At 33.5% G+C, this 15,893-nt stretch overlaps 1 long non-coding RNA gene across 2 annotated transcripts in view; it reads right to left on the bottom strand.

The window, feature by feature from the left end:
- Positions 1 to 1,364: 1,364 nt before the first annotated feature.
- LOC309847029 overlaps positions 1,365 to 15,893 on the bottom strand; it is a 77,304-nt gene continuing 62,775 nt past the window's right edge. For both annotated transcript variants that reach the window (XR_014302267.1, XR_014302268.1), the window contains 2 exons: positions 1,830 to 1,955; positions 1,365 to 1,445 (listed from right to left, as the gene is read on the bottom strand). This is a non-coding gene — a long non-coding RNA (uncharacterized lncRNA). The remainder of the gene's footprint in view (positions 1,446 to 1,829; positions 1,956 to 15,893) is intronic.

The following is a 15,893-nucleotide window of genomic DNA, read 5'->3' as shown; positions in this document are numbered from 1 at the left end:
TTTCCCCTCGCCAGTGGGAAAAGCAGGATAAGCCATTATTACGTACAAAGCAGTTGCTAATAAAGCAGCTACAGGCATTAACACCAAGATTATCTGTCTTCTGTAGTTAAATCCCTTTTCTTTCTTTTTTCTTCTTTTTCTCCAGTCCTATAACAGATGAGTCTTTAGATCCCATGAGCTTAGTTTACACATCATCCTACATACTATCCTTGAGATGAACAGAGGCAGTAATTAGAAACCTTTAGCTCATGAGGATTTTATTATTTCCTCCATAAGGAATATTTGGGAACTGTTGTTTTTATCCAAGAGTTGTTTATAGAATTTGACGCATGACACTCATCAGAAATTAATACCTCATTTGCTCCACAATGCACATAGGTTCCAGGATCTTCTTTGTCTTTAAACATCTTTCCTCCAGCCACCAACACTATCATGTACACATTGCTCTGTCCCATCTGGAACACACCACTTATGTCATTGGCATTTGTGGTGATTGGTCATAGAAACACTTAGGACTTTGGCTTAATGTGAATGATATGTGTTGACCAGAGACAGGGATAAATGCTGGGTTTACATTTGCTTCTGCCTTATGAGCTTGTATGATTCCACACACATTCATATATTCCTGGGTCTAAAATGACATCATTTTCCAAGCTGATACACAGTAGATTCTCAGGAAAAAAGGAAATAAGAAGAAAGGAAAAAAAAAAAAAAAGCTCAGGACTTACCACAGATAAGAAATTCTCTTCTTCCTCTGTTTAACAGAGTAGCCAGAGATGGGCTGATTTAAGAGAACCTTCAAAAAGAAAAATATTTTAGTGCTAATGGTTAAAGTTATAGATTTTCAATCAGCATAAGAAAGAAGAAACAGAACGATTTAAACTTTCCTAACATAGAAACATTGGCATTTCTACGGGTTAAGGCCAACTGGATGTTACACTTGATCAGTATTCTCTCAGCATTTTCTCTGTGACTTGTGGAGATCAAGTGACCTACCTCCACCTACTGGATGAATAAGAATTACATCACTCTGGTTTAGAAAGGCAAACGGGCATCATGAAATGGACAGGACCCTAAAACCCTGGAAAGTTTGAAGTTTTTAGCTTTACCACTTTCTGACAAAAGTAGTCACTTCTTAAAGAGTGACTGAAGATTTCTAGGCTAGAGCTTCCTTATGAGTAAAAGAAGAAAAAATCAAAGTGGCTGGAGCTGATGATCTCCAGTGATTCTGCGTGCTTCTGATTTATTTTGAATTAAGAAATCTGGAGGATAGGCTCTTTATTCACGTTGGGTGTAGTGGTATGCTGGGTACTGTTTTTGATTTGGCTAATTGCTAATGAGTATACTCACAAACTCCCACCATTTCTGCTATCATTCACCCTGGTTCTGCCACTTGCCAGGTGTGTATTCCTCCAGGCAAGAACTGGATCTCTCCAATCCTTTTCCTAGACAAGAAGAGATGACAACACTTCCCCTCAGAGTAGTGATGGAGCTCAAATGGCATTTGAGCAATACCAACGCCTCTCTTTTTGGCAGTCATGGGTATTTGGGGTTTTAGGATGATGTAGGAATGACAGAATTGTATGAGAATTTGTTTAGAGCCAGTAATATGGAGCAATCCTGTGAACAGTCCAAACTCAGGTAAAAGAAAATATTTTAAATGAGTATAATGAAGTCATGAGAAAAGAAAAACGTGTTTATTTCAACATATAATTATTTCCCTGGGACAGCACTGTTTCATATTGTGAAAACTCAAATTACAAAAACTCACACCGACACAAACACAGTTTTAACTAGTTCCCAGTTCAGACCTTGAGGCTTGGACTTACATTTTGTCTGTGATCGTTCAGCTTCTCGGTGTGCCCAGGGCCCCCAACTGAACACTGAAAACTTAGATGGAGCTGTGTATAATCTGATACCTTGGTATTTAGAGTATTATTTGTGTTCTTTTTCCTCTGCAAGATAAGAAGAAGACCAAAACCACATAAATCCTCCATGTCAAGTAAAGAAAATGTCAAAAATAATGATCACACATATGAAAGGATACTTTTTATATGGCTCTATCCTGTTTAAAGAGGCCAAAGTGGGGAAAAAAAAATAACTCATACTGGATTTTGTCTTAGGTCCTTAGCTCTTATGAATGTAGTCTACAAAGTCTCCTTTAATTCTGTTCAGTAAGTGTTAGGACTTCCTGGGTGCCTGGGTGGCTCAGTCAGTTCAACATTTGTCTTTGGCTTGGGTCCTGATCTCGGAGTCCTGAGATGGAGTCACATAACGGGTTCCCTGCTCAGCAGGGAGCCTGCTTCTCCCTCTCCCTCTGCCAATCTCCCAGCTTGTGTTCTCTCTCTCTGTCAAACAAATTTTTAAAAATTAAAAAAAAATAAGTATTAGGATTTCTCATGCTCTTATTATTTCTTCTTCCTCTGATCTGTCACCTTATATGTCTTAACAAATTACGTTTCTGGTCCTACTGACGTTTTCAATCATCTGCTAATGCGTTATGTAATCTCTAATATTTTCACTTTCTTATCAATCCCAATTTCCAAGGACCATATAGTCTGGGATCAATTATTTTTGTTGCTAGACATTCAATATTCATTTATATCCAGTTAAATGAAATATCATGATTTTTCTTCCACTTATATGTATAAGAATTTTATTTTTGTTAGAAAAATATAAATTCTTCCACTGTATGCTACTATGCATTCACTTCAAAATAATCTGCACCCTCTTTTTATATAATTATAAAATAGTTCTCATTTTTGAAATTGAAATAAAGACTTATAAGAGACTTTCAATAAAGGAAAAATCATTTCATAATTTAACAGGGCTCTTTTTAGTCAAATCAAAATAAATCTTTCATAGGGGCTCTAGGACATTTCCTTCACTTTGCTTGCAACCTCAACTAAGTGAGGATCTTCTATTCTAAAGTTTGAGTAAAAGAAAATAAACAGTCCCAATTTCAGAGATCATTTACAAATTACAAGTTCACTGAAAGTTGCATCTTGCTAGATAGATATATATATATATATATATATATATATATATATATATATATACACACACACACACACACAGGTCTATAACCAAATATTATAATTGGAATTATTTGATTTTAAAAATGAATTATAATTTAAAGACATTAATAATAAGTGTAGCAGTTAGAACATGAGCTAATGTAGGATGATGGACATTAAAATCCAAAAGGTAAATATCTCAACAATTTAGGCAAGCGACCCTGATAATATATTCAACCTGTCCCAACATCTGGAATAAGTTTTCAACATTTGTGTTAGTAAAACCACTAATAGATTTTGACAGAGTTTTCCTGGCTTTATTTCTAAGCATTTATTGACACACAGTTAAAATAGCGTCCATGTGTACCCAGTTCATCATTGCTCCATTCTATAAAACATGGTTTTATGTAAGCACTGAGGATAGGGTCTCATTATTGCTTTCAGAATGTGTCCTACTTTAACTCCAACTCCTACCCTTTATCATAAAGTTAAAAACACATGTTAGTTCTAAATTTCCATTTTAGAATTGATCTAATATATCCCATATCCCTCCTCAAATTATTTACTTCCTTTTGTCAAAACTAGCCAAACCATGATGGTGTTTTTCTGTTTTATAAAATATATATGACACAATTTTTTATGATTACAAAAGTATGACAACCATTTTTTTTTTTAAAGATTTTCTTTGTTTATTTGACAGACAGAAATCACAAGTAGGCAGAGAGGCAGGCGGGGGAGAGGGGGGAAGCAAGCTCCCCGCTGAGCAGAGTGCCTGACTCAGGCCTCGATCCCAGGACCCTGGGATCATGACCTGAGCTTAAGGCAGGGGCTTCAACCAACTGAGCCACCCAGGCGCCCCTGGTACCATTTTAAAGAGTTCACAAAGTAGTTAAAAGTATGCTGTTAGCCTGAGTGCATTGTCTTTCAAATTTTTCCTTTGCATTTACATAAAATATAATCTCTTTAATCACAAAAATTAAGATTATTGTATAAAACTTTTGCAAAGCATGCATTTTTCTCCCAATGTGTTATCATAGACATCACTCTATTGCAAGTACTTTGCTTCATTTACATCATTTTGAATGGTTGTATGCTATTTCATTTACAAATCTACCGTAATTTATTTAACTCATCTTCCTTTGGTTAACATTTAGATTGTTTCTATTATGTTGCTAACTTAACCGCCCTATAATGAATATCTCTTACATTGTCCCTGTAAACTTAATATTTTATGTGTAATTCGCTGAAAGGGGGGGTTCTTGAGTTGTACAGTTTAAACATTCCTAAATATTGCTTAATTGTCTTCTAGAATACTTATGCCAATTATTTTCCTGCCAACAGTGTGAATGAACACCTATTACCTCACATTCTCACCAGTATCACTAAACTTATGACTAAGGTATGTTGTAATTTTGTTTACTAATGGTTATATGTGCGCTATCTATTAGAGAGCTTATTAAAGGGTAAGTGTTCAGTTTTTAGACTGTGTACTCTACGTAGAACACTATGATAGAGTTCTAAGCAGAAATTTTCATTATTCTATATTGTAAAAACTCATACAGGAAAACTCCATCACAAATTTTCTGACCACTCGTGTTTCAGCATTTTTGTAGAAGCTCATATTAATAGAAAGAGTAGTAATTTTATATTTGTTCTAATAACTAATGCATAGATTACAATCATTTATAGCATCAAACTTTTTTGTGGGTAGTTGAAATCTTTGCTCAAGTATAAGACTCCATAGTAACACTTGACCTGGTGATGATGAGAATATGGTTTTGTCTATCTAAATTAGGTAACCAGTGATAATTCAGAATGTAGAATGCAGTTTAAATGGGATGGTAACCGTTCAAGTGTGTGTGTGTGTGTGTGTGTGTGGTGGCGATGGGGGGAGAAAGCCGAAGAGAGTTACTCGGATATTTTTCTTTGTATTCTTTATAAATACTTTCAATCTCATCAGTTCTTTCAATTCCTTTCCAACTTGATCTTCCTCCTCTTTTCTTTATTATCACTGTTCACACAGTGCGGTTTTGTACAAAATCCTGTTCCTCTTTTTTGCCTGTGGACTGGCCTTTCCTTTTCATGTTTTGTGCAGTTTCCCTTTGTTTATGGGACACATTATCTGTATCACATCTTTGGAGCTTATGTTGTCTGTTTCCGTTGAGGCTTCCCTTTGTCTGGGCTACTTTCCCCTGCGAAAATTCTTTCCTTTCTACAGTGAGTGGCTGAATTTTTATGTAAACTTCACTGTACATACTGCCTCTCATCGCTCTCTCATTTCTAGTTGTTTTGGAAATGCTCCAGTCACCCGATGAGAGCTGCATTTACCTTTTGTACCATATTTACCCACTTTTGATGGTTTCTTCCTTTTCTAATGTCAATCCTCCCTTCCTATTTGATAGTGTTTTCTTTAGCGGATTTCTTTTGTTGTTGATGAAGTTTTCTGTGAGTTTTTCACTCTTACTACCTTTTCTGGTTCATTGTGGGTCTCTTTATTTTGCTTTCATAATAAGATCCATTGAAAGTGTTCTGTCCTCAGTCTTGCTCTATTGCTTCCTAGAATATTCTGTCATTATCTGTGCTATGTACATATAGCATGGTCCTCAAGGAAAGTACCATTTATGTGACAAAAAAACTGTTTCCCTTTATCAACATATTTATTTATTAGGGCAGAATCATACAACTAATGATCTCCCATCCACACATAGATTTGGGGATTTCTTGGTATATCTATTATACTAGAGTGAATATTGAAGTAGAATACTCAAAATATATTGCAGAGAGAGAAGATCACGGTAAAGATGAATTTAAAATCAGTTAAGGGGGGCACCTGGGTGGCTCAGTGGGTTAAAGCCTCTGCCTTCAGCCCAGGTCATGATCCCAGGGTCCTGGGATCAAGCCCCACATTGGGCTCTCCACTCAGCAGGGAGCCTGCTTCCCTTTCCCTCTCTCTCTCTGCCTGCCTCTCTGCCTACTTGTGATCTCTGTCTGTCAAATAAATAAATAAAATCTTAAAAAAAAAAAGCAAAACTTATAAAAAAATAAAATCTAGTTAAATAACAAATATCACATTGTCAGGACTCCGTGCTTTTACATGTCATTTAGCCCATTTTGTCATTCAGTATCACATCTCCATAATATCCCAAACAAATAATTATTTAGACATGGATAACCAAATACAGATTGGTTGGTCAGATTTTAATCTTTTCCTTACATTAAATGAAAATCTGTATCAATGTAGGCTTCCATTTGTCCCTAATTCTACTCACTAACATCTCATGTTAAGGAAAAAAAAAAATCTAGTTCTTTGTATTGTAGTACTTCAAACATTTGAAAAACAGACATTTTATCTCTGTTCTTCAATTTGAAAGTTCTTAATCCTGAATAGAGATTCCCAGTCCCTATAATGAACTTTTTCTCAGATAGAGTTTTTAAAATATAATATCACCATCCTTGTCATATACTTCATAGCACATTTCTGGTTGCGTAGATATATATTCTTATATATTCTTCCCAAAATTGAACACATCAGTCTGGGAGGAGTTTGAGCAACTAATAGAAGGTCCATCTCCTCCTTCAATCAAGAAATTATAGTATTAAGAGATTATAGTATTACAATGTAATGCAATACATGATTACATTAATATCATAAAAATGGACACATATTGAATTTTTTTACATTTTATCTATAATGTACTATTCTATTGCACTTCAGGCTTTAGGTATGAATACATATTGCATATAACTTGCAAGATTTGGCCCACCATTGTTACTTATCAAGATGCTTTTGAAAACTGATTTTTATCATATTGCCTATCATTCTTCTCTTGATTGATGCTATTCTCCAATCATGCTATTTGATAGCGAACAGAATATAGTCAAGGTCAGAATTCTGTGAAATGCAATTACAGACTGATATTCATCTCCTACCCAGCATTTTTTGACCACCACCATTCGGTTTCTAATCCACCTAATTGAAATATCACTGAACTCTACTTGAGCTTTAATCTCATAAAAACATCTTGTCAAATGCCAATATGTTTAATGCATGTCCCTTATCAGCCAGTCTAATAATTCTTTCAACCTACATTTTATAAGCTTTCTTGCTAGGGTGGATGAAATAGACCAGGGATACAGATTTTGATAATTTCAACTCAGGTTTTGATTTAGGTGAATTCTGTATTTCATAGTAGTCTATATGATCAAACTCTGTGTATGTTTTCCTAATTACCAAAAGCAAAAAATGTGGTTTAGTCCCCTTGCTTAGTTGTCATATAAGTTCTATGACAAATGAAGTGTTAGTATTTTTGAAATTTTTTCTTTCACTCCTTCCTGAGCCCAAATCCACAAGCCCAATAGAAAATTGTCATCCCATAATAAATATCTTTCTCTAAAATCATAGGAATGTATTTCCCAGAAAGATATAGTGGTCATAAGATCTTTTGAGATTATTCAATAGTCCAATTGTCAACCATGAAACTTAACAATATGAGCAGATTTTACAAGTAAATTTTAAACTTTACAAAAAATTGGTATATCTCAGGTCCATTGAAGTGTCTCATTTATTGTCTAGACTTATTAGCCATTCTATTTTGCTTGATTAATTTTTACCTATCAATGCTGATTATTAGCAGAAGGACATAAATATAACTAGGTAAAAGACCTAAGAAATGATATATTGAAGTTTGAATAGTATGTAATTACAAAATTGACATAGTAAAGCTGAAAGCAGAATTCTATAGAAGAAGAAAATTTTGTCTTTTGATTTAATATTTTCTGGGATATTGATTTTCCTCTATTAGTTAATATGTTGTTGTCTTTGTTTTTAAATCTTGATTTTAGAACACTTTTGAAAAAATTGTAAATGGCCTACAGGAGAGCAAATGTTATGTATATGTAGAGAAAATCAAACTAGAATAAGAATGTATGCTTAGCTTTAAATTATAAAATGTTAAGTTTTTTTTGTTTGTTTGTTTGTTTGTTTTGGTCTAATTCACTATATGTATAAAGCACACACTAAAGAAAATGACCAAAAGGTTGGAAAGACCACTTAAATCCTGACAAAGAAAAACTCTTCTTGAAAGTTTTAAAGATGAGGCTACTCAGCAAAATTCCTATTACTAATTGCAGCTGTTTATCAACTGAACATTCAATTTAACTTGGGCCCTACTTTGAACTCATGCTTTATTTATTCAAGGATTTAGCCATGTGTGGGTATGTCTGAAAAATGCTATCAAAAGTGTTTCAGTGGTTCTATTTACATGGGAGTGCTGGGAGCTTCCTGGGAAAGAATTCATCCCAACAGGAGAGTCTGGCACATGCTTTTGGTTCACAGAGAATCATAAGGAGGATAAAGTGATATACAATATGCTCTCAGTCATTCTCATTGCTCTTTGGCATCATGCTGATGAATTAATGCCTGATTCATTAAAAGAAAAAAAAAAGACTGTAACAAAATGTAGTGAAGAATATAAGAGCTTAGACATTCAGAGATAAAGCCTCAGCAGCATTCAAGTACGTGGGTTCTTCAGTGACAGGAGATGGTACGTTCAGCTATGAAAGGAGGGGATACGTCAAAAGTTGTCAGATTTGGCAAGTAAAAATAAAGGATGCTCTGTTAAAGTTGAATTTCAGGTAAGGAGAAGTTTTTGTTTTTGTTTTCTTCAGTATAAGTAATTTCCACAAAATATTTAAGGCATATTTACACTACCAAAAAAAAAAATCGTTCATCTGAAATTAAAATTTAACCAGATAACCTGAATTTTATTTGGCAACTCTAGACAATGACAATGGAAGAGGCAATAATATTGGCAATGGCAGTGGAAGGGGTCAGGGCTTTTAATTCAGATATATTTGCCCTTGATATTAGAAAGTCTTGCATAGAGTTCAGAAAGTAGATGTTCCTCTGATGATCAATAGCATCATTGGCACCATCAACTATTTCCTCATATTGGTCCTGAATTTATAGTCATTAATGCTCTTTGTGAAATTCCTTTCTCCCTTCACATGCATAGTTCCAAACAATTTTTTATATCATAAAAGTTGTTACAGTAAAAGAAAATATGTGAGGAAGAATAATAAAATAAAATAAAAATAAAATGGAATAAAAATGCATTCCTGAGTCTATCACGCAACATAGAACAAAACATCACCTCTATGGTGACCATATTCCCCCCGCATATCCCATTACCTTCTTTGTTAGAGAAAACAACTTTCTGATTTTTGTGTTTATTAATTTCTTCCTTTTTAAATTAGTTTTTACATGTTCAGGTATTTCTAATGTGTGGCTTAATTTTATTTATGCCTAATTTTATAAATATTATTATACTGTAACTAGCTTTATTTACTAAGATCTATCCGGTTGTGGCTTTTTCCTCTAATTCACATATTTTCACTGATTTATAATATTCTTTTTTTTTAAGATTTATTTATTTACTTGACAGACAGAGATCACAAGTAGGAAGAGGCAGGCAGAGAGAAGAAGGGAAGCAGGCTCCCTGCTGAGCAGAGAGCCCGATATGGGGCTTGATCCCAGGACCCCGGGACAATGACCTGAGCCAAAGACAGAGGCTTTAACCCACTGAGCCACCCAGTCATCCCTGATGTATAATATTCTATAGGTAAATCTGTAAGTCATTTAGCCTCACAGATTTGATGAATATTCTGTTATTTTCCCCTGTTGTTTTAGTTGTTATAAATAATGTTGTTCTGACATTAATTTGTATGTCTCCAGATATATATGCAAGATTCCCTCTTTAAACAGTATATGTGGGTGGAGCATTTCTGACTTCTAAGATATGGGCATATTTTGTTTTACTAGATAATGCCAGATTGTTTTCCAATGATTTTACCAATTAACTTCCTACCAGCTATGTCAAAAGATTCCCCCTTTTGACATCCACTCCAACACTTAGTATTCGCAGAATTAAGTTTTGCCAATCTGTGGGGTATAAACTATTTTATGTCTTAATTAAAACTTCTCTGAATCTTAATGAAATTAAACAGCTTTTCCTAGGCTAAATGGCCATTCTTATTTTTCTTCTATGAAATGCTTTTTGTTTTCTGTTGAGTTATTTACCCTTTATGTATTTATTTAAGAATTCTATTATAAATTTGAATAAATAACTATGTCATATTATTATTTGCTGTCAAAAGATTCTCCCAACTTTATAAAAAGTCTTGGTAGTAGTAGAGCTTTTCTTCTCTTTTCTCTCTCCTTCTATCATTTTTAATGTATTTCTTTGTACTTTCCTTTATATCTTATATTGAATATTTAACCCATTCATGTTTTGGTCGTCTCTCCTTTCACAGTATTTTTTTTTTCCTTCTCAGTATCATTTTTGATGTTTGCCTGCTTCAGTATTGGTGTATTCATGTCTTTCATTGATTTTGGCATATTTTTAAGTAGCATTAATGTTACTCTCCTCCATTTTCTGTAGTATCTCTTTATAAGATTCCTATTAGACTTACATAATAATTTTTCTCATTCTGTTACACATACTTGCACACATATTCAGACACATGTTATTTATTAATATTTTTATCTTTCTCTGCCATGTTTGGGTAATATTTTTCTTTTCAGATTCAGCATATAATTCTCTAGTAGGAGAACAAAATTTTGTTTAAACAGAACCTGACATAGAGTTTCCAGTTTCAATAATTATGTTTCTTGACAATTCTATTTGTTATATATTTGAAGCTTGCCTGTTGTTTCCAGATCTCAGCATAGATATCAGTAACTGGCTTTAAGAAAACATCAGTTTTCTGGTATCAGCTATGTGTTATTTTTTATTTTTTCTTACAAGCCCAATAAGCTTTGAAAAGTAATTATTTTGGTAGCATGTGATATTCTTGTACTTTAAAGTAGACTTATTCAAAATATTTATCCTGCCATATTTCTGGAGTAGAAACTGATCATTTCTTATTCTTCATGTGTTAAGTTGAATCACCCATTTTTGAGAGGTCTCTCCTGACTTCCCGATTAGAATAATTATCTTTGTGTAATGTTCCTGCCTTTTCCCAATGCTTCTCACAGAAAATTACTTACAATTCATTTTCTCTAGTAAACCTTAAAATCCTTGCAGTCATTGACCATATACATTTAGCACTATCTCATGGATTTATCATAGGCAAAAAACTTACTTGTTAGTTTCATAAGTTCAGTTTTCATGAACTTAATTTACTGGTTTTGATAAGAGGGGATATTATCACAATGGGGTCCACATTAAGAAAGTTGAAAATGTCTAATACCATAGGTTAGCACTATTGTTTAGCTGAAAGGGAGACATTAAGAGAGTTCCTTTAAATTTTAGGAGAATTTCGAAGGGGATTGGAGCTTCTAAGAAAAGACAAGCAGAGCTAGAGAAGTAATGACTTCATGATTCCATGTTACCTTTAGGCTTATGTGTCTTGGGAAGTGTAGGTAACTTAATCATAGTCAGTTAAACTAAGCGAACATGGAGTTTTCTTTCACTAAACTAATAAATTCAGTTTTCTGATTACAGTGCACTAGATCTCACATTATAAAATTTTAAGAAAATTAGCTAGTGACCTTGATATTTCCATTACCTATTGAAAAAAAGCAAGTCTTCTACAAACAGTATGACTACAATCTTACCAGACAGGTTCAGAATATACTGTTTTAATAGACAATATATGGTTCATAGAGACAGTCTTTGTGAATTATTACAGAATAAGTTTTAGATTTTTTTCCTATAGCATTAGATATGCCTTATCAAAGGTAGAAAATGGCCAAGGGTAAATCTCAGTAAGCCAAATTTTTACTTCAACTACTGTGTTATCCCATCTCTAGGATGTAGAGGACATTTCCCCCCCTTCTTTGAGTGTTGTAAATCATGAGTCTCTTTCTATGTTTTATCACATTTTTATTTCAGCTTTTTAAAATGTGAATTTCATTTTTTACTTTCCTTGATGAATCATTTCACTTTTTAACTTTTAATTTGAGCTTCCAAGTCTTTTATGGTCCTTATGGTTACAAAAGCTCATATGAGGTTTCCTCAGGCAAAGCTAAAATATCTACTTCCGCATAGATATGAAGAGAAGAATGAGTCCATGATAATGACAACAGGAACACCACCACACTGGGGTTTAGTAATGCCTTGCAAGACCAGAGGTTGAGCAGATATAGCCCTCCTTTTCCTTGCACAGGATTATAGCAAGTGTCTCTTTATTGAACCATGAATAGACAATAATTACTATAGGATAAGAGAAATTATGTGGAAGCCCTGGCAACGATAACATTAAAGCAGATAGAGGCAGTTAGAGATTTTCTTCTCTATGGAGAAACAATCTGGAAATGCTTCTCCCTTATCCAAATAGGGCAAATAGTTAGCTTGGATGAAAGATACTGTATTGGGGGCACTGATGAGTTTGGTGGTGACAGCAAACTTTTTTAGTAAGTGGTGGCCATCTTTTCCTATAGATTATATCCTATAAAGCCAAAGCACTTTATAAAGACTCACTAAGAAGATCTAAGGCAAGATTAATGAGGGAGGCTAACAGTTGCTTAATTACACTACTTCTCTTTTCAAGGTATATTAGTTAAATCTACTAAGTATAAAAAAATTTTCCACAGTATCACTTCATCTACATTCCTAACATGCTGCACCAAAAAAAAAAATTAATATTGGAGGTAAATTTTTAAAATCTCTACATTTAGAATAAGAGTGTCAGTAGACTGGTTAATATGGTTTGTCATTTATTTTATTTTTCTCATCTCTTATAGTAGAAGTGTGGCTATAAATAATTTTTCAACATTTATACTGTTGAAAAATCTAATTACCTGAGATTTATTTGGAAAAAAAAACTTGACCAGCTACAAATAATATTAATTTATATCTGTTTCAAAATTAAAAAATCATTATCCATTTTGAGTATCCTTATACCCTATATAAATGTGTGAGCATAGTATCTATGCATTGAAAAAATCTTTGGAATAAAGATGCCTGCTTCTGTAATTAATATTGTGGTAAGAATTTTTTAAAGTCACTATCCTGATGTAAAAATGAGATGAAAGGTAAATAAGCTAAAATTAATTAATTCATAAAATTATTAGGATTTATTTATTTGTAGCTCTGGGAATTGCACTACAAAATTAAGACCTCTATAAAAACTAAGTATTTATCTACTCAATGTAAAAATACACTTTCCACATCACTTAACATTTGGATAAACGATAATGTAAACTTTAAAGGTACCATTTCCAGGGCCAAGCTAGATGCTTGGAGAGCAAAAGCATGTAAGTATTGGTGTACTCTAAACATGTCTTCTTACTTACTCTTTTAAAATCTGGTATTTTAAACAATGTTTTTCAAGCTTTATAAACCAAATCATCTTTTCCATCAGTGGTTGTCTGTATCATTCTAAAGTCAGAACCAGACAAACTCAAATTATATTTCTTATAAATGTCTAAAGATTTAATTGGGGGCACATTTCTTGTTTGTGGACATAATAAGAAGCAGTGTAAAAAAATCTGGCAATTCACTACTTTTGTTTCAAAAATGCCGGATTAAAATAGATGGTAATTCCCCTGTTTAAAGTATATTAAAAAAAAATCTTATGTATCAGTGTCGTCTGTATTTCCAATTGAAAAAATCATACTTCACTGTAATTGTTAATGGTACAGGAGACATTTATTTAACACACTACCAACATTAATGAAATATATGTATAAACTAAACAGATTTCACCCATTTTCATGTAGTTAATTTTAAGTCAGTTCTGATTTTGGTGAAAATAAAAACAGAAAACAAAAAGACCTAAGGGCTAGAAGAGTCATCATTAGCCTAAAATTGGAAAACAATTAAAGGTTTAATCAGCACCACATCTTATGAATTGTTAACTATATATAAATGTCTGCATATCCAATGACTGATTGGTCTTCATAGAAAATTCAGATTCGACATCGAGCATGCCAAAATTTATGGCACTGGGATAATACTATGTTGCATGTGTCTAGTTCTTTTTGCTAGGTAATGCATTTCATATAACCATCACTCTGTGCCTTTTGTCAAACATGTGATTAAAGTAGGAACTTTGAAAAGAACAGATGAGGAGAACAGGGAGGGCTCAGAAAAACCGAGTTGTTTTCCTAAGTCATTAATAATTAAGAATCCAAATACTCTGAATCCAGGACCTTCTCTTGACCAAAATATTGACTGCCAAATAAACTGATTAATTATATTACCTCAAAATTCTGATTTGCTTTGGCTCTGCAAACTAAAGATATCTAATAAGAAAAATAAACAAAAAAAAGGGCTACACATTTTTAAATAATGTTGAAAAATAAACCTTAGTATAAAATCCCAGTTTCACATAAAATCAAATCTAAAATTCTTTGTTATCTTATCATAGATCTTCATAGCCCACCCCTTCATATCCCCAACATATACATCTCTCCCCATTTGTTTATTCTACTTTAATTAAAGAAGAAACTAAATGTGTCAAACTCAAAATGACTTCTGGATAATTTTGTGGTCTGTGTGTGTGTGTGTGTGTATGTGTGTGTGTGTGGTTAGCTATCATGCTACATATTCAGATGTTTAGTATATGAGCTTTCTTCTGATTCTTTTCATATTGTAGTTTTTTGTTTTGTTTTTATTGGAAGCCTATACCTCCTTCTTTACCCATCTTGCCTAACCTCCCCCAAATCTTTCCCCTCTGCCAACCACCAGTGTGTTCTTTGTATTTGAGTCTCTTTTTGTTTTTTTGTTTATTCACTGATTTTGTTTTTTGATTCTACATAGAAGTGAAATCAAATGGTATCTGTCTTTCTTTATCTGACTTTTTTTTTCCACTTAGCATTAAAACATTCAAGGCCAATCCTTTTGATTTAAATGGCAAGATTTCATTCTTTTTTAATGTCTTCCATATATTGGCTCTTGTAAATAATGCTTTAATAAACATAAGGGTGCATATATCTTTTTGAATTGGTGTTTTCATTTTCCTTGGATAAATATCCAGTAGTGGAAGTACTAGATCTTAGGATATTTCTATTTTTAATTTTTTGAGGAAACTCCATAGAGTTTTCCACAGTTGCTGCACCAATTCACATTCCTACCAATAGCACACAAGTGTTCTTTTTTTCTCCACATCCTCACCAACACTTTGTTATCTTTTGTCTTTTTTATATTGGTCATTTTGGCCAATGTAGAGTGGTATATCATTGTTGTTTTGATTTGTTTCCCTGATGATCAGAGATGTTGACCATCTTTTTAGGTGTCTACTGTCTATGTGGTCTTCTTCGGAAAAATGTCTATTCAATTCTTCTGCCTATTTTTAAATTAACATATAATGTATTATTTGTTTCAGGGGCACAGGTCTGTTATTCATCAGTCTTACACAATTCACCATAGCACCTACCCTCCCCAGTATCCATTACCCAGCCACTGCATCCCTCCCACCCTACTCCCCTCCAACAACCCTCAGTTTGTTTCCTGAGATTAGGAGTCTCTTATGGTTCGTCTCCCTCTCTGGTTTCATCTTGTATCATTTTTCCCTCCCTTCCCTTATGATCCTCCGTTTCCTCTCTCAAATTCCTCATATCAGTGAGATCACATGATAATTGTCTTTCTGATTGACTTATTTCACTTAGCATAATACCCTATAGTTCCATCCACGTCATTGTAAATGGCAAGATTTCGGTTTTTTTTTTGATGGCTGCATAATATCCCATTGCATATATATACCACATCTTCTTTATCCATTCATCTGTTGATGAACATCTAGACTCTTTCCATAGTTTGGTTACTGTGGATATTGCTGCTATAAACATTTGGATGCACGTGTCCCTTAAGATCACTACATTTGTATATTTAGGCTAAATACCTAGTAATGTGTTTTCTGGGTCATAGGGAG

Source organism: Mustela nivalis, assembly GCF_964662115.1.
Source record: "Mustela nivalis genome assembly, chromosome: 1".
NCBI lineage: Eukaryota > Metazoa > Chordata > Mammalia > Carnivora > Mustelidae > Mustela > Mustela nivalis.
This window is presented reverse-complemented; position numbering and strand designations above follow the sequence as displayed.